This window comes from Nicotiana attenuata, chromosome 3 (assembly GCF_001879085.1).
Source record: "Nicotiana attenuata strain UT chromosome 3, NIATTr2, whole genome shotgun sequence".
NCBI classification, from domain to species: domain Eukaryota; kingdom Viridiplantae; phylum Streptophyta; class Magnoliopsida; order Solanales; family Solanaceae; genus Nicotiana; species Nicotiana attenuata.
Window position 1 is genome coordinate 12143860 of NC_031991.1, and position 19101 is coordinate 12162960.

Genomic DNA, 19101 nt, shown 5'->3' on the forward strand with positions numbered 1-19101 from the left:
AGGGGATGGAGGAGAAGAGGAAAATGCGCAGCTTTTATCCAGGGAAAAGGGGTACTCTTCTCTGTGTTTTGAAGAAGAAGGAATCCAGGACCAAGGGGAGGGATGTCGCCGTTGTTCTCTATTTTTCTAAGGGTCTCTTATTGTATGGAAAAATCTGATAATGTCCAGGTTTATCTAGGGATTAGCTACTATTATATAGGGGTAGGGATTAGGTTAGAGGTATGGGCCTAGAAATTATGGGCTAGGTAGAAAAATTTGGGCCTAATTTGGGTACAAGAACTAGCTCAATATTCAATTAAATCTTTTCTTCAAATTTTTTTTCTTATCCTTCTTTTTCTTTTTCTTTAATTAAAAATCCTAAAAAAAATCCTAGGTTATCTAAAATGTGAAATTAAACTAATTATAAAAGCTACTTAATCTTAAATTAAAAGAGAAAAAATCAATAAAAGCAAATGTGTAAAAATGAAACAATTTTTTTTTGTGATTTTCGATTTATATGAAACAAGTAACTACCAATTGATCTTAACAATGTAAAAATAAAGCCTAAATGTCATGCGTAATTTTTTGATATTTTTCATGATTTAAACAAAACTTAAATATGCATAAAAATGCGTAAAATTCTACAAAAATTCCTAAAATGGCAAATAATTAACAAAAATCTATTTTCCTGGGATTTTATAGGAGTATTTCGTATAGGGCAAAAATCACGTGCTTACAGCTGCCCCTCTTTGCTCAGAAACATGAAGAGTTTTCGGGCAAAGATAAAGTGAGCAATATGAGGGATTTTTGCCCGTTTGAAACTCCATGAGAAGAATATTTTTTTTTTGAAAAATCTGACCGAACCTTGCTTCGGAGGTTGCCTACATATCCTCGGCTATAAAGGAATCAGGTCAGTGTAGTTCGGGAAGTTTTGGTAGCTGGGACTACTGGGAAGCTGTGATTTTACTGTTGTTGCTGTTGTTTCTGCTTGGTGAGCTCCTTATTACACCAAAAATGGAAAAATAAAAAGCTAAGCTAGCTAAGCCTATCAACTACGAGTTACAAGATTCCTATCTATAAATCTCTTGAAGCTTGATCTTGAGTCTTAGCTGGTTCTTGCTGTAGACTCCGATCTGAATCTTGATGCTCGTTAGCTGCACCCGCTGGTTCATTCTTCAGCTTTTGGATCAAGGCGGGACATGCGAAGCTTGTGACTTCGATCAAATTTTGAGCAGTCCACGTCCTTCTCCACTTCAGCACTTTGAGTTCACTTCATTTGTTCCTTTTCTTCTTTTCTTTATTTTGGATTGAGACTAATTTTTTGGTCATCTCGAACCCTGTGCCTCGAGGTCAATCCTGTTCAGACACCAACACAAACGAACGAACGAAATTTTTCTGCCCCATAAGAGAGGTGCATGATCTCGCGAATTACTTCTGAATAAATTAAGAAACTTATATGTAAGAACCATAGCATTTCGCGATTCATTGGTAAATCTATTTTGATTCTCTATTAACCAATAATGTGGAACTATTTAACATGGTTAAAACAAACTGTTTGAAGTCTAGACGCAGCATGGTACTCTTTCTACCACTATGTTAATATAGAGGTGGTTTCAAAATAAATCTTTTATCGATATAGGATACTCATATTGATAAAATGATTTGAACCGCTTATTGTAAATTGTAAAAACGGGGATTTTACCCCCTTTATCTAATGCTGAATCGACGACCTATTCTAAGTAAGAAGAGCTTTTTGGATTTGAAAAAAAAAGAAACAACTTTGCTGACAATTACATATTTTTGATTTTGTCAGAAGAGTCCTCCGNAAAAGGTCCTCGGGTTATGCCGGGGAGGTCCACGGGTTATGTCTGGAGGAAAGAAAAAAGGTCCTTGGGTTATTCCAGGGAGGTCCACGGGTTATGCCGGGAGGAAAGAAAAAAGGTCCTTGGGTTATGCCAGGGAGGTCCACGGGTTATGCCGGGAGAAAAGAAAAAAGGTCCTTGGGTTATGCCAGGGAGAAAAGGAAAAAGATTCTCGGGTTATGCTTGGGAGGTCCACGGGTTATGCCGGGAGAAAAGAAAAAAGGTCCTTGGGTTATGCCAGGGAGAAAAGGAAAAAAGTCCTCGGGTTATGCCGGGGAGGTCCACGGGTTATGCTGGGGAGGTCCACGGGTTATGCCGGGAGAAAAGAAAAAAGGTCGTTGGGTTATGCCAGGGAGAAAAGAAAAAAGAGTCCTTAGGTTATGCCAGGGAGATCCACGGGTTATGCCGGGAGAAAAAAAAGGTCCTTGGGTTATGCCAGGGAGGTCCACGGGTTATACCGGGAGAAAAGAAAAAAGGTCCTTGGGTTATGCCAGGGAGGTCCACGGGTTATGCCGGGATAAAAGAAAAAGGTTCTCGGGTTATGCCGGGGATAACTAGGGAATGGGGCCCTATGCTACCATGATTTGGATTTTTCTTCCTCTTTTTTTTTTAATATCATCATTCTTCATTTCATTTTTTAGTAGAAAATGCAAGAAAGAATTTGGGAGGAAACTTCCTTTTTGGTCGGTTCCTGCTGCAAAGCTGTTTCAGCACTTGCGCATTTCTTTTCCCTTTTGGTTGCACCTGCTTCTTGCACGATTGCTTGAGTTGCACCTGTTTCAAATTTTCAAACAAAAACAATTGTTAGTTTGAAACGGTGGTTGGTTTTGTGGCCTTGATCATCTCAATTTCTTGATCTCGGCCCAGGTTCTGTGATGAAGATCTCAACTGCTACTATTTGCTCCCTGAGGATCGATTCATTTCAAGCCGTGGAGAACCTCTGATTTTTCCAGACTTTTCCATGATGGTTGGTCGGTGGAACTCGACTTTCAACTTCATCTCGCCTTCATAGGCCTTTCCTTTCTGATTCTCTTTTTTTTCTTTTTCTTTTCTTTTCTTTTCTTTTCTTCGGCCATTGGGGAACTTTTTGGCTCCTCAAACTTTGCTGCAACGGCTAGTCGCGTGGGACTTAACCTCTTCCAAATTTATTTCACCTTCGTAGGCCTTTCATTTCTGGCTTCTTTTTCCAACTTCAATTTTAGAGCATTTGGGACACCTTGGCTTTTCAAACCTTTGCCGAGACGGTCAGCCACGTGGGACTCAATCTTTTCAGCTTCATTTGCCTTTATAGGCACTTCAATTTGATTTTCTCCTACCAAGAGTTTTGATTTCGAAGCATCGGCCGCCGTGGCTAGTCGGGGTCGACTTGATGTCCCTGACGAGACTGGGTGCCTTTCTGCACATTAGCTCGCGCCGAATGAGAACCCTATAAATCAGTCTTGCCATCCTTTCTTTGTCTTAGTTTCGGAACAGTGTTAGACCGAAAGGGATTCAAAGAAAACAAACAATGGAATGGAGAATGAGTTTAACACAAGAAGTGTCCCTTTCGGGGAAGGAAAGAAGGACTTATCTGGAGTACATGCGGACTTCAATAAACATGACATGCCTTTTGGACTGGATGCCTGATCTGTGTAAACCGTCCGACTCTCAGAAATTCATCACCACTTTTGCTTCAAAATTCGAGAAACCTTGTCAGGACTTTGTTGGCGCCGATGGCTGTGAGGATCCTCTTTTCAATCAGGCGCGCCCTTTGCGATTTTTCTCGAGTTGACCTCTCTCATTTCTCTTCTCACTATCGCCTTATAGTGCCCGTGTGGGTTTTCACTAACAAGACTCTCTCATTTCGATTTTCTCTACTTACCGTCGCCTTACGGTGCCCGTGTGGGTTTTCACCAATAAGACTCTCTCATTTTATTCCTCTCACTTTGTTGTATCAGATCCGAATAACTCCATCCTCCCATTTTGAACCTCTTTGCCGATATCAGAAGGACTTGAACAAGGTCTGGGGTAAAAGAATTCGGATTGAATTACAACTTTGGAACCTTTCAGGCGAAACCATCGCCGGACCATTGTAACACTGCCCCAGTTTTATTTTCGGGGGACCTTGGATTTTTATTTTGGTGTGACTGAACCCAAGAGAGAGACTGCCTACGTATCCTTTCGGAATCAAGTCGAACGTAGTTCAGGGAACTCTATTTTTTTTTATTTTCTTTTGTTTTTGTTTTGTTTTGTTTTCTCTCTCTCTCTTTTTCCTTTCCCTTTTTCCATTTTTTTTTCTTTTCATTTTCTTTGTCTTTTCTTCCTTTCCTTTTTTGTGTCTTTCTTTTCTTTTTCTTCTTTTTTTTTCTTCTTTTTTTCATTTCATTTTTCAATAACACTTTCAGGTCCAAAAAGGGTAATCAAAGAACAGTAACCGGCTCAAATGGGTTTGCAAAGGGTTGATAGTGTTTGGGTAGCGAGAATGAAAGACTTCGTCATCCCAACCGGAGAATATTAGAACTATATAGAGGATCCAACATAGTACCTTTTCACTGCATTTGCATTGACAGTTGTTTCAGGGACATTTCCTTCGATGTGTCCCAAGTACAACGCACTCTTTTGGCAGTACTCTTGTTGTAATGTATGGACCTCTCCGATTCTGGAACCAATTTTCCTTCAGTTGTTCAAACTCTTTGTTTTATTTCCTCAAACTTATCTTCTTTGCATTTCGACTCTTGATTCATTATTTCAAAGTCTGACAGCTTTCAGGATCTAGGCATGAAGTCCGCAAGCATGTCATGTTATTGTAATCTGCATTTAACAGAACTGAAAAGAGAATAAGAAAAATGACAAATTAAGAAAAAAGACATTCCTGGACAATGAAATATTAATTTTATTTGATTTTTTGATTTTTGATTTTTGAATTTTTTTTATTTTTGAAGGTAGAAGTTTTTACATCGGAAAATAAGATAATAAGGTAAAACATCCAGATCACACCCTAAGATAATCCAGATGCAGAAATGATAGCAAGACTGGCTACCGAGACTCCCGTCTGGTGAGGAACTTTCATGCTTAGCGACCATTTTTGGCTTTTCTTCTGTCTCGGCAATGGCTGCAATGGCCTTCAGTGCCGGATCAAATTCCTCATATTCACAAATCATTCCGACTATTGGCCCGCTATTGTGTGTAGGCCACAGATTGTTCATCACATCAAGAGCTTCTTCATCCCGAAAAACAATTCTTTCAGCTTTAATCAAATCTTCAACTGCCCTTTTGAGGGTCCAACAGTCCTCTGTACTGTGTCCCACTGCTCCAGAGTGGTATTCACATCTAGCATCAGCTCAGCGCGGGGGGACTCGGGATTCGGCCGGTTCGGGGCCACTGGCTGCAATAGATCTAGCCTGATTAGCTTTTGGAACAAGCTTGAATATGATTCACCAATAGGGGTGAACCGATTCTTTCTGAAAGGCTCTCTTGGGCGAGGATTGTATTGGGGATCATTTGGTTGAGGATTATATGGAGCTTGGTAAGGATGGGCATTTCCGGAGGAGGAGCTCGGTTTTGTGTATAATGTTGTGGCTGGGTGTAAGATTGCGCGCTCATCACCGCATAGGGAGGCGGGGCCACGGCATGAGCAGCATCTTGAAGGGGATAATAGTGTGGTGGGACCATAGGAGGCACATATGACTAGCTGAATGACATGCGGGCCCCCCTCGAGCTTGAGACCATCATGACTCCCTCTTCACTCCCATTTTCTGTTTATCAAACTCTCCGAACCATTCTGAGTGGACTGTGATGTGGCCTTAAAGGCAGCATGACTCAATATTCGACCTGTTTTTAAACCGTTTTCAACCATTTCCCCGATTTTGATAGCCTCAACAAATGGCTTACCCACAGCAAACATCATAATCTGGAAGTAGTCGGCCTCTTGGGCCTGCAGAAAAACCGTGACCATTTCAATTTCGTCCATTGGAGGCTTTACCCTGGCAGCCTGCTCACGCCATTTGACGGCATATTCGCGGAAGCTTTCCGCGGTTTTCTTTTTCAAATTGGACAAGGAGTTTCTGTCGGGAGCGATGTCCACATTATATTGGAACTGGCGGACAAAATCTCGGGCCATATCGTCCCACAGGTGCCAATGGGTAACTTCTTGATCTGTATACCATTCAGAAGCGATTCCTGTGAGGCTTTCCCCAAAATACGCCATTAGCAGCTCTTCTTTTCCACCAGCACCCCTCAACTGGTTACAGTATCGTTTCAGATGAGCGACCGGGCCTCCATGCCCGTTGTACTTTTCAAATTTTGGTATCTTGAAGCCAACTGGCAAGTGGACATGGGGAAACATACAGAGGTCAGAGTATGAGACACTCTTTTGGCCATTCAGACCTTGCATGTTTTTCAGGCTTTGTTCCAAGCTCTTCATCTTCCGAGCAATTTCCTCTTGCTCGGGATTTTTAACAACATTTTCTTGCTCCACCGAGAGATCATATCGCGGAGGTTGAGTGAAAGAGTACGGGGTCGCATATGTTATTTCTGATTGAAGTTGTGGACCCTGGAAGGTGAACATTGGAGGCGGTACCCTTGGAGCCGTTATCTGGGGGCGAACCACAGAAGGCATGCCAAGATCATTGGAGGGCATTGGAGGGTGTCCGCATGGGATGAGCGGATTGGGCACAGGGACATTGGTAACCTCACCTGACCTGGGGATCAACTCAGGGAACCCAGGAATTTAACTTGGCGGTTCCCTACCATTAGACCAGGCGTCCCACATTTCCATTATGCGGAGACGCAACATCTTATTCTCTTCGGTAGCTGCTGATTCTAGCTGCAGAATAGCCGATGCCTGGCTATCCTCGGGACCGATGATTGGTAGATTGCTTGCGGAGGCCATTTGTGCCTTTAGCTTTTTGAAGGAGGGGAGGCTAGACTGCCAACAAAACCAGCCACCAAAACCTGGCTAATTTGCACATCCAACAACCTTGTTAGTTTTGAAACAATTAACATATAGGAAATCGCACGTTGGGATGCAATGCACCTAACAGTTAAACGTTTCTACCATGTTTGAACGGTTGCACGTTTCATCCCGGCCTTAACTAACTTTTCAGTATGGACCTCTTTTCTTCAATCAATGTTTCTCTCTAATCACTCTTGATTTTTCATCCCATTTTTTTTTTTCGCTCTTTTATTTTTGGCACTCTCTTTTTCTCTTTTTGTTTGTCACTCTTTTATTTCTGTCACTCTTGTTTTTTTTTTTTCAATTTTTCTCTTTTTCAGTTTATTTTTCACTCAATTTTTTTTAGCTATGATCGAATCCGATGGGGATTGCCTACGTATCATGACCCCGCATGAATCAGATCTTCCGTATTTCGGGAAGATCGAGAATAGAATAAATAATCTAACTCTATTTTTTTTTGGAATATTTTTTTTGAAAGAAATGCTTTAAAAGAAGAAAGGAAATATTTTTTTTTTTGATTTTTGATTTTGATTTTTCTTTTATTTTTTGAAAGAAAGACTTCTAAGAATTCCTTTTCTTTTGATTGGAACTTTGGAAATTTCAAAAGTAAAAAGAAAATATTTTTTGTTCGAATTTTCATTTGTTTTCTCTTTTTTAAAGAAGAAAGAAAATATTTTTGGATTTTGGAAGTTGCCTCTTAATTTTCGAAAGAGGGACTTTTTTTTTGTTAAGAAAAATGTTTTGAATTTCTCAGCTTTTATTTATTTACAAAAGTACTTCTAAAGAAAAGCAAAAATATTTTTGGACTTCAATTTTTTCAAAATTTTTTTTATTGACATTTGTGAAAGAAAGACATCTAAGGAGTATTTATTTGTGGGATTTTTGTTTCTGTTTTGTTTTTTGAATTTTTTTTTGGAAAAATACTTCAAAATGAAGGAAACTCGTATTTTTGGATTTTGATTTTTATTGATTTTTCTTTTTTCGTATGAAAGACATTAGAAGGAAGGAAACCATTTTTAAGTTTAAAAACTTCTTTTTTTTTTATTTGAATTTTCTAAGGAAAGATTTCTAAAGAAAGAACTGAAAAAAAATATTTTTGGATTTTTTGAAAAATGGGGTCGGAACCGATGAGGTTTGCCTACGTATCTCACATCCGGTGAGAATCAGACCCGCGTAGTTCGGTCAGATTTGACGAAAAATAAAAACCAAAATTTTTGTCAGAGTCTTGGCAGAGTTTCATAATTTTCTAATACCTACCTCACTCTTGGTTTTTCTTTTTTCCTTTTTTTTTTGATTTTCTTTCCATATTCTAGAAGCTGGTCAACATGCAAGCCGAACAAACAAATGCGCAAGTAGCACGTAAGATGCATCATGATGGTTGTCACGACCCAATTTCCCAAACCCGGTCGTGATGGCGCCTCTCGTGAAGACAAGGCCAGCCAACAGAATAACAACGCCTCTTTTAAAAGTTACTTAGCATGAATAAGTCTAAACCATTAATAAAAATTCCCATAAGTGCGGAAGAAAAGTGATAAAAATAGGGAACCATCCCAACACAGCCCGACCGGGGTGTCACAAGTCACGAGCATCTAGAAGGATTTTTAATACAACTACAAGGCCTGTAATACATGGATTAAAATTTAGAATCAAAAAGAAGAAATCCGGTGCCGCGAACGCTGGCGATCACCTTGCTCAGCTACAATAGCAAAATCCTCAACCAGCTCAAACCCGCTACCGGGTAAACAAATACCTGCATCTGCACGCAAGGTGCAGGGAGTAAAGTGAGTACTCCAACTCAGTGAGTAATAAAAGTTAATAATAACTGAGCAGCAAGAAATCACGTAAAGCAATCCATCATGCTATATAGGACAGTGTAACCCTTTGAGAAAACAGTGAAACCGTGAAATCTTTAGAAATATCTGGGCTCAGTTTAAAACCTCTTTTGAAAATATCTTTTACCAACAGTTAAGCAAAGGAATGCGAAACAGATACTGCAAGTCAGCACAAAAGTCAGCCCCTCGGGCACAACACTCCATTAACGAATAACACCAGGGTATCAGGTAAGCAATGCAGAAATAGCATGGAAGCCAATGAAATGAGAGTGCTGAAATGGCATGACAGATAATACAAATAGGAACAAATGCATGAGTGCAATGCAATGCATATGCCGGTACACTCAGGTACCCACTGCGGCGTGCACCCGAGCCATCCATATATTTAACGTCGACGGCGCTCACTGGGGGTGTGTACAGACTCCGGAGGGGCTCCTACAGCCCAAGCGCAATATCAAGCCATCCCGTGGCATCAACCAGACCCTCGGCCTAAAAATCAATGTATCACCGCTGCGGCGTGCAGCCCGAGCCATCCATAGTCCAGAAATACACATGTAACACTGTTGCGGCGCGCAGCCCGATCCATGCTCAGTCCAGAAATGCACATAAGCCACTTAGGCAATACAACATGGTAGTTCTCAGCTCAAAACGTCAATAAAATATTGTTTAAGTTTTCAAATCATAGAAAAATGGCTGAGTTTGCGAAACAGTATTAAAACCTTGGACCGAGATCAAATAATATGCAAAGTAATGTGAAAACAGTGATATCAATCCCTGAAGGATTCACATAGTTGGCACGAAGCCCAAACATGGCAATCGATCCAAATTATGATGATAGCAAGTAGTTTCAGTTAAATACGTAGTAACTTCATCAATCGGGACGGACCAAGTCACAATCCCCAACGATGCTCTACCCCACGCCCACTATCCGGCGTGCAAGTCACCTCAATACAGCACTATGACGTGCAAATCCAGGGTTTCAAACCCTCAGGATATCATTTACAATCATTACTCACCTCGAACCGGTGAAATCTCTAGCTCGCGACGCCTTTGCCCCTCAAACCGGCCTCCACGCGCGTCGAATCTATCCAATATCAGAGCGAATACATCACAATATGCCAATGGGACAGTACCCAATCGAAAACAATCGAAAATTGCAAAAATCTCAAAATTAGCAAAACCCGAGCCCTGGGCCCACTTCTCGAAACTCAGAAATTTTCACATCACTGGGATCCTTATCTCGCCACGAGTCCATAAATACCAAAAAATCCCAAATCCGACCTCAAATGGCCATTCAAATTCCAATTCAAAAATCTCAAAACTCAAGCCCTAGTTCTTCCATTTTTAGCTCAATTCCATGAATTTCTAGTTGGATTTCACAATAAAAATGAGTTTTAAGTTCAAAAATCCTACCTCCAATCGATTCTCCTTGAATCCCTCTTCAATTTCCTTCAAAAAGCTCTCCAAAAGACCAACAATGGAGTGAATGAGCCCCAAAATCGCAGATGAAATATTTTAAAACATTCTGCCCAGATCACTGTAGCTAACTCTATGTGACCGCATAGGCCTCCCTGCGATTGCATAGCACAATGTCTTTACACTGTGCGATCTCAAGCCTCCCACCGCGATCGCATTGAACAACCAAAGAGCCCCTCAAATTCCTTCTATGCGGTCGCATGACACCCTGTGCGATCGCATAGAACAAAAATACTCTGCAAATTTTCTGCTGCATTTTAACACTCCAAACTTCCCGCTAACCATCCGAAATCACCCCGAGGCCCCCGGGACCTCAACCAAAAGCACCTACATGTCTTAAAACATTATCCAAACTTGCTCCAATCGTCAAAACACCTCAAATAACACCAAAATCATCAAATTACATCGAATTCAAACCTAAGTTCTTTTGAAACCTCCAAAACACGCATTCGATCAAAAACCCAACCAAACCATGTCCGAATGACCTGAAATTTTTGCACACACATCCCAAATCACCTAACGAAGCTACAGCAACTCTCGGAATTCCATTTCGACTCCCGGATCAAAATCTCACCTATCAACCGGAAATCGCCAAAATACTAACTTCGCCAATTCAAGCCTAATTCTACACCGGACCTCCCAAATTAATTCCGATCACACTCCTAAGTCACAAATCATCCCCGAAGCTAACCGAATCGTCGAAATCCACATCCGAGCCCTATAACTCATAAGTCAATGTCCGGTTGACTTTTCTAACTTAAGCCTTCCTTAAAGAGACTAAGTGCCTCATTTCTACCAAAACCAATCCGAATCAACTATAACACACAAAATACTGATAATGAAACATGAAGAAGCATAAAATGGGGAAAATGGGGCGGTAACTCATGAGACGACGGGTCGGGTCGTCACATCCTCCCCAACTTAAACCAACGCTCGTCCTCGAGCGTACCCAGAGTTGTCCTAGAAGCCAACCAATAGCTGAATAACCTTACCAAGCATATACCCAGGGTAACCCCATGTCACCCTATCTCACATAGGTCCGACAACACAACATAGCTAAAATTACCCAATCCAGTCTAGCCCATAAATCATAGAATTACCTTTTCACTTCTGAAACCATCAATACGATCACAACCTCACACCTATACTTTGAATAAGCCCGAACCAGCTGTAATAACCCATACCTGCAACCTCAGGTGCAATCATAGGATATACTATATAACCTAATTACTCGAAACGATAACTTCTATCCGTAGCAGTTGCCCACAACACCCGAATACCGGTAGAAAACCTCTTATCAACTAAGGTCTTATTCCAACACTTACATATGCTGCCAACGATAAATGAAACACGCCATAAACCGTAACCATTTCTCAGATCAACCATTCATGAAGCCACTTCCTTTTTGAATAATACTATAGCAGATTTTCAAGCCGAACCTCGATATTATCCTTCCAACAAGCTGAAATCAAATTTGTTCATATTCCTTAATGACTCCAACGATCACCTCGAATCCAACACACCACTATGGTGGTATGACACCTCAACACAGGCCTAAGCCACAACTTGCATAATACACGCACCAATGAGGAACGGTCTGAACATACTCAAATCATGACAAATGACTAAAACGAAAGAGCTGTACCTCAAGCTCATCAGTACCATTACAACACAAGGCTGAGACCCCGTCTCACATCATGGAAATAGAATACCTGAATCTACCCTGAAGGGTCATACCCCCTCATGGCCTCGCCACAATGCGCGATCCTACCCAACCGCTGTTACACATGACACACCTCAAGTCGCCATGCTCAAAATTGACGGCCACGCATAATTTGATGTCCGAAACAAAAGCAATTCATTGCACCCACGGTGAAAAAAATAACATACTACACGTAACCCGATAGGCCATAACCAATACTTCATTTACCGGGCAACACTCAATTGCTCTTCCCGCTCGACTTTCTCTATGAATCCTCAATAGAACCGCACCACATGTGCCCATATCCATTAAATCATAACGCCTCACAGCACAGAAAAAGCAACTCATAGATCTCCCCAGATCAGTAACAAGTTCAATAACGACCGAATCAACCTATCCCTCAACAATAAAATTTCGGGGCCAACCAAGCCGACTCAAGCTAAACAAGTATCCACATCGGCCTACCAATGAACTCATCACCAAGAAAGCCTGAAGCTGCTCCTTCCATTACTATAACTCCTGTCGGAGCCGTACGATACGGTGCCCGGCACCAAATCAAATCGAAATCCACAACCTTGCCCAGCGACATGCCCGGCCACAAGAAATGCATCCGAAAAGTCCCTCAATACCGAAACTGATTCAATGGTAGAACCTCTACACTGACATCCTCCATGAAGGCCCAATTAAGAAAAACAATCCTTCCCAGCCGTCCGCTGGTCTTTGGAATACAAACCACTCTGCTAGAACATAATCCGATGCATCTCGCCACGCAACCTGTGGCATTTTCCGACATAACCCATAGCACAATAGTCTAGTATAACCCAACACTGAGACAACCAGTCTACACCCCAATATCATATCCAAAATCTAATATACTAAGCAAAGAAAGATCCACTCGGGCCTCCAAATCCCAATGGCCGCTAACGGTACCAATACACATGATCCACAACCACTACATAGTCGGTACCTGAGAACTCCCACTCTCCAACTCCATATAGCACATGAATCATTGTACCTGATCCCAAATTCCGCAGTATGAATACATATTATACCTCGAGTACCCAATCATTCCACGAAAGATATTCTAAAATTCCCCTATGCCATCAAACAAACTCATATATCAGCAGTCGATCTGGCAAGAAAGTGCCGCAATACTACCGAAGTATCATCAGTCCAATCACATTACCCTTCTTCCAAGACATATACTCTCGTCAAATCACTTCCAATTAGCAGTACCATTTCCTTGATTACCTGAGGCTACCCGTTGCCTAAGAATTTTATGAACTTCTTTCGGAACTGAACTGTAACTCATCTAATCAAGAACTCCCGCTGATCCCATTTGGAAGAAAATCATTACACATCCCATGCTTCGCATGCCCATAGAAAGAAATATACATCTCCAAACCACGGTAAAACCCAACAAGAACTCTCTCCCAATTCCATCTTCACGAGCTAAACTGCTAGGACTAAATCCTTCTATCCCAACCGAGCTAAGCAAGTTGTCAGAACTCAAGAACTTTGCTGCACAATACCTGTAAGGGCTCATTACCTCGAACACATACGAAGAATTAATCATATCCTTACCATACCGATTTGGTCCACTATCAAGCTATTCCATCTATCTAATTTCCCTTCTGATTCATCATCAACCTGTTATCCCCTCTTGCTGTAGCACCACAATGCCTCAACCCAGGCTCACTACACGAGACCCACGCACAAGACCACACTGTCTAAGACTCATAGGCCACTGAGTACTCTCTCAAATGTTCCTAGAAACACCACATTCCAGAATACTTTACTCTGAAGAACTTCCTGCGAATCTAAATTCGTTACCTTTACTTTCCAGGTACTGATACATAGGGTCCCATAATTAACATAAAAATACCACAAGTCTTGACATTTTTCCAATGAAAACACAGTCTCTGACCACAAACACAACCTTAAGACACCTGATTGTCACATGTAGAATCTTGAACCCATTAAAACCATTCTCGGGAGTCATTTACTTCTTATTCGAACTGCAATTTACCTGATCAAACAAACGTAACCACCCGTGCCTCATTAGCACTTTGACACCGCAGGATATGACCTCATTCCAATACAAACAAACATCTTCCTGCTCCATGCACCGAGCATTCTTACCAATAACAGCTTAAGACATCCTCTGATTCTTACACATCTACGAGACACCATATAACCTTTGTTAAAATTTTGCTTCACTCATGCCATCCTCGGCTCAATTTCCGCAACCAGAACCGATTCGCCAGCATGCCTCGAACCGGAACCAACATAGCACATGACCGTACAATTAGCTAATCAATAGCAAACTCCCCAACTTGGCTCGAAGCCATATATCAAGACACACTCAACAACTCATAACACTTTTACTCTAATGATGCGACAATACCATAGTGAGATTAAACTCAAATCATTTACAAGTTTGTGAAAACACAGATCATCTAGTACTGTAATCCAAGGCAAATCTCGCATTCATCCCCACATCAGTTGAGTCCACTCTCTTAAGCGACCCGAATTTTTTTCAAATTTCAACACGTACCCTTCAATTACACATGAGATCTTCTAACATATACATAAGGATCATACCACTTAAGAACACACCACAGGAGATAACTCACCTGCTTCGCCTCAATTTAGTATTTCAGCATACCTTCCACCGTCATACACATTACACAGTCATTTAGTCTTCCTGGGTCTGAACTCATACCGCCACATGTAATTCACTTCACTCCCCAACTAGGATACACGAAAATATTCTTCATGCGCCTATACTCGGGCTACACATCAAATCACAATAGGAAAGGAAAACTTAACAGTTCATCTATTATCCAGCAGACTTCTTCGTCACTACCAAGTCATATAGATACATCTTGCAGTACTAACATACTCATCACATGGATATCCAACCGCCATTCCGGCTAATAGGGACAATACCGAACATATAAGTTCAAAACACTTGCTCACACAATCAGCACCTCGGTGCTCAAGCCATAGGCAAGATCCGGCCTCAAGTCCTCCAGACTGGCCCAACATCAAACTCACAGAGATCACATCTCGCCCCTTGATCGGGGAATCACAAGCCATCAAGGCACATCTGATGCTGAGCGCTCATGTGCGCTTACGAACGCGTGGAAGGAATTTCAAGAGTTTCTTTTCAAGCTGAATCAAGGACGCATGATAAGGATTCAAGAAGGTGAAGTTTTCCTAAAGGTTCTGCAGCGTCTCGAGGATACATACACACGTCTCCGTACCGATCCGCGAGACTCTACTAAACCTGCTCATGACTCGTGAGACCTTGCTCAGCTACGATAGCAAAATCCTCAACCAGTTCAAACCCACTACCGGGTAAACAAATACCTGCATCTGCACGCAAGGTGCAGGGAGTAAAGTGAGTACTCCAACTCAGTGAGTAATAAAAGTAAATAATAACTGAGCAGCAAGAAATCACGTAAAGCAATCCATCATGCTATATAGGACAGTGTAACCCTTTGAGAAAATAGTGAAACCGTGAAATCTTTAGAAATATCTGGGCTCAGTTTAAAACCTCTTTTGAAAATATTTCGTTTTTTTTTCTCTTTCCAACAGTTAAGCAAATGAATGCGAAACAGCTAGTGCAAGTCAGCACAACAGTCAGCCCCTCGGGCACAGCACTCCATTAACAAATAACACCAGGGTATCAAGTGAACAGTGCAAGAAGTAGCATGGATGCCAATGAAATGCGAGTGCTGGAATGTCATGACAGATAATACAAATAAGAACAAATGCATGAGTGCAATGCAATGCATATGACGGTACACTCCGGTACCCACTGCGGCGTGCAGCCCGATCCATTTAACGTCGACGGCGCTCACTGGGGGTGTGTACAGACTCTGGAGGGGACCCTACAGCCCAAGCGCAATATCAAGCCATCTCGTGGCATCAACCAGGCCCTCGGCCTCAAAATCAATATAACACCGCTGCGGCGTGCAGCCCGAGCTATCCATAGTCCAGAAATACACATGTAACACTGCTGCGGCGCGCAGCCCGATCCATGCTCAGTCCAGAAATGCACATAAGCCACTTGGGCAATTCAACATGGTAGTTCTCAGCTCAAAACGTCAATAAAATATTGTTTAAGTTTTCAAATCTTAGAAAAATGGCTGAGTTTGCAAAACAGTATTAAAACCTTGGACCGAGATCAAATAATATGCAAAGTAATGCGAAAACAGTGATAACAATCCCTGAAGGATTCAAATAATTGGCACGAAGCCCAAATACGACAANCACAATTGATCTCCACCTACTTTCTTAGACATAGACATATGAGTCCACAAAATATATGGCGAACAACTATGGGGACACTTCATACTCCTAGTGCGGCCTAATGTGGAATGCACTTATGCAACCTTTATTATCAACTCACATAACATCTTCAGGGGAAAATATTGAGAATAGCCTGCTCACCCTCCAAACTCTAAATCTCTAGGCGAACACTCACACTAAACCCTTGATGACCTTCAACAATTACTCTAAGATGTGCTATCATAAATTGACCATAAAATTGCCTATCAAATATATATGTGATCACACTGTGAAGCTTCATCTTTGACTCGTCCGAACTTACAATACCCAATGGATCTAATACAATGAGGAACAACAGAATTCAAGATCAGGCTGGAGTTATTCAGGAATCCATTAATGCGCTGAGTAGAGTACTTTCTGAGGTTATATGCTATGGGGCACGAAAGTTACAACTAACAAAGCTGACATGGTTAATCACTGTGACGACGTCAATTATCGCACAAATTGGCATAGGGGTAAGTAGTACATTGGCAATAGGAATCATTAAGGAGGAACATTCAAGTACATGACCCAGTCGTTTCCTAGGGTGAAGGGAAAATCAATTCATGCTCTGGTGCCTTGAATGTGATATGGGATTCAAAATACATGAAGTGGAATTACACTCCTGACGTTAGCTGACACAAGGAATCTATGTCGTAAGCCCATGAGGATGAAAATGAAGTTAAAACACTTATGAGATTATCATAACTCAAACAGCTTAATCGTCCTTGACAATTGACCCTATATGAGAGAACTAAAGGTATGACAACTTGTCTTCCAAATCAATATGCTCATGATATGTGCAAAAATCTGAAGGCATCCAATCTCACCCCTTTCACGGGTAAAACCACATAGCTCGGACATCTAAATGTTGGGAGGAAATCATGTATTGGTTAGAGGCGTTAACATGATGCTCCGTGGAGACAGACAAATGACACTCCTATTCACCAAAGGAGGTGGAATACCAAGGGTAGCAAAACTCCCCTCACATGACGATGATATAGTCAATTATTCTAGAAGTCGAGTGAGAAGAAGCCATGTAACCCATCCAATCCTACCCATTTAAGACTTTGGAAAAAGGGGATGCACTTTGGTTTGAAATCAGGGCAATTTCAGCCTGAGCTTAAAGGAAAATCATTACTTTTGAAACCCATGAGACAAGCCCTCGTAGTCCTAGAAAATCGTTAACAATGGCAGGAAAGTACTTAAAACCATTACGAGTTGGTATAAAACAAGACCTCAAAGTGCCCACATGGATAAGTTCGAAAGAATGAGACGTCTTAATGCATTTATCGAGGAGAAGTAACCTGGGTTATCTAGTCACATGGATAAGCAGAGCAGGTAAATGGTTGTTAGAAGAACATCTACAAAGAATACCAGCAATATTTATTTATTTTAACAAAAGGAATATGTCCCCTTCCTTAATGCTACAAGACTTCCTCTTTGATGCCATGAAACGTAAATGAATTTTACAATGAGAGTTATCAGATGAAATAGATAGTAGTGTAGAAAAACTAATGAGCACCACTTGGAACCAATAAGCTTAAACTAAGCCGAAGATATTAGAAGTCCATAGTAAAGGGGGATTTACCCACTTTCAGTGTCCTTTTAGAAAAGGGTACTTGTAGAGTATAAAAATGAGGTGAATTTAATTGGATCGTATAGTTGGATGACTAGTCAAGATATTGAGATAATATCGCATTGAAGATTACGGGTAAACAATACACCATGCAAAACGAATGAAAAGAAAGTGAGAGAGCCTTATGGAAGTAACCTTTACATTGTATCCACTAGGAAGGGTGGTAATATAAAGCGATTACGAGAAGTTAACCCCTTTTTTTGTTAAAAGAAGATCTCTGTATGAAGTCACGTGATGTATAACTCCAGAATTTCTAAAACCCAATTATGTTTAGCAACTCTACTTCATAATGAAGCACTACAACACACTTCTACACAACCAGCTATTGCAAACCACATTAGGAGATGCTATAAGACTTAACGGAGAGAAAGGCTTTGGCATATGAATGTGTTACTAGGTGTATTTCTCCTTTGTCAACCCAAAACCTAAAGGTGAGAGTTAGACTGATAAGCAGATCGTTGGACTAGCACAAGTGTAGATAATCCATTATCGGAAAGAGATCATTCAATTTCAGTAATTGCGGCATGCTATCAACCCTTGATGAACTTGAAGTGATATGAGAACCCAATGAGATAGTATAGAATAATCATGGAGGGTTTGCAGATGTTCATAATGAGTTCTTCATGGATTTCAACTTGAGAACTACCCAGATGCTAATGAAATACAGAAGAATATGAGAAACAGGTGTTGTGCTATAATAACCCCCAAAGGTGTGCTTGGTCTTGACGGAGAGCCTAGTAGGTCTCCTTACAAGAAAGGAAGTGTTACCATGACTCATGGAAGGATATGTTCTCTCATGGTTATCGAACAAGTGTGGGGAAATTGGCACAATGGATTCACTAACTAAAGAACACAATGAACACATGTTATGGAGGTGTAAATAGAAGTAAACATTTGTTATGAGCTGGACATGCTTCTGTTATATTAAATCCCAATTGCAATATACGACCATGCCACGAGCAACCACAATACTAGGACAAAGTGAGCTACTTATTGCGGGATGTCCCAAGTGGATACGAAAGTTATGGCAACACAATATTTTCCTATGACGGGGATGTGAGGATCCTAATTTTCAGAGAGACTTTATGCACATGGTGACCATTTCTATTGACATGCACTCATGTGATAGGTGTTAAGGTATGCTCTTATGTTACTAGGCAGTGAGAAGATTTCATGATGATATTCGCAAGAGAGTAGATTGACTGTTCAAACCATATAAGCCATATACACAACTGAGTAAAAGAGTGACTCGAGAAGGATCGCAACGCTGGGATGATTTGTATGGAACTTGACACCACATAGGTAAATTTTACGATGGTGCATGTATAGGCACAATCGAG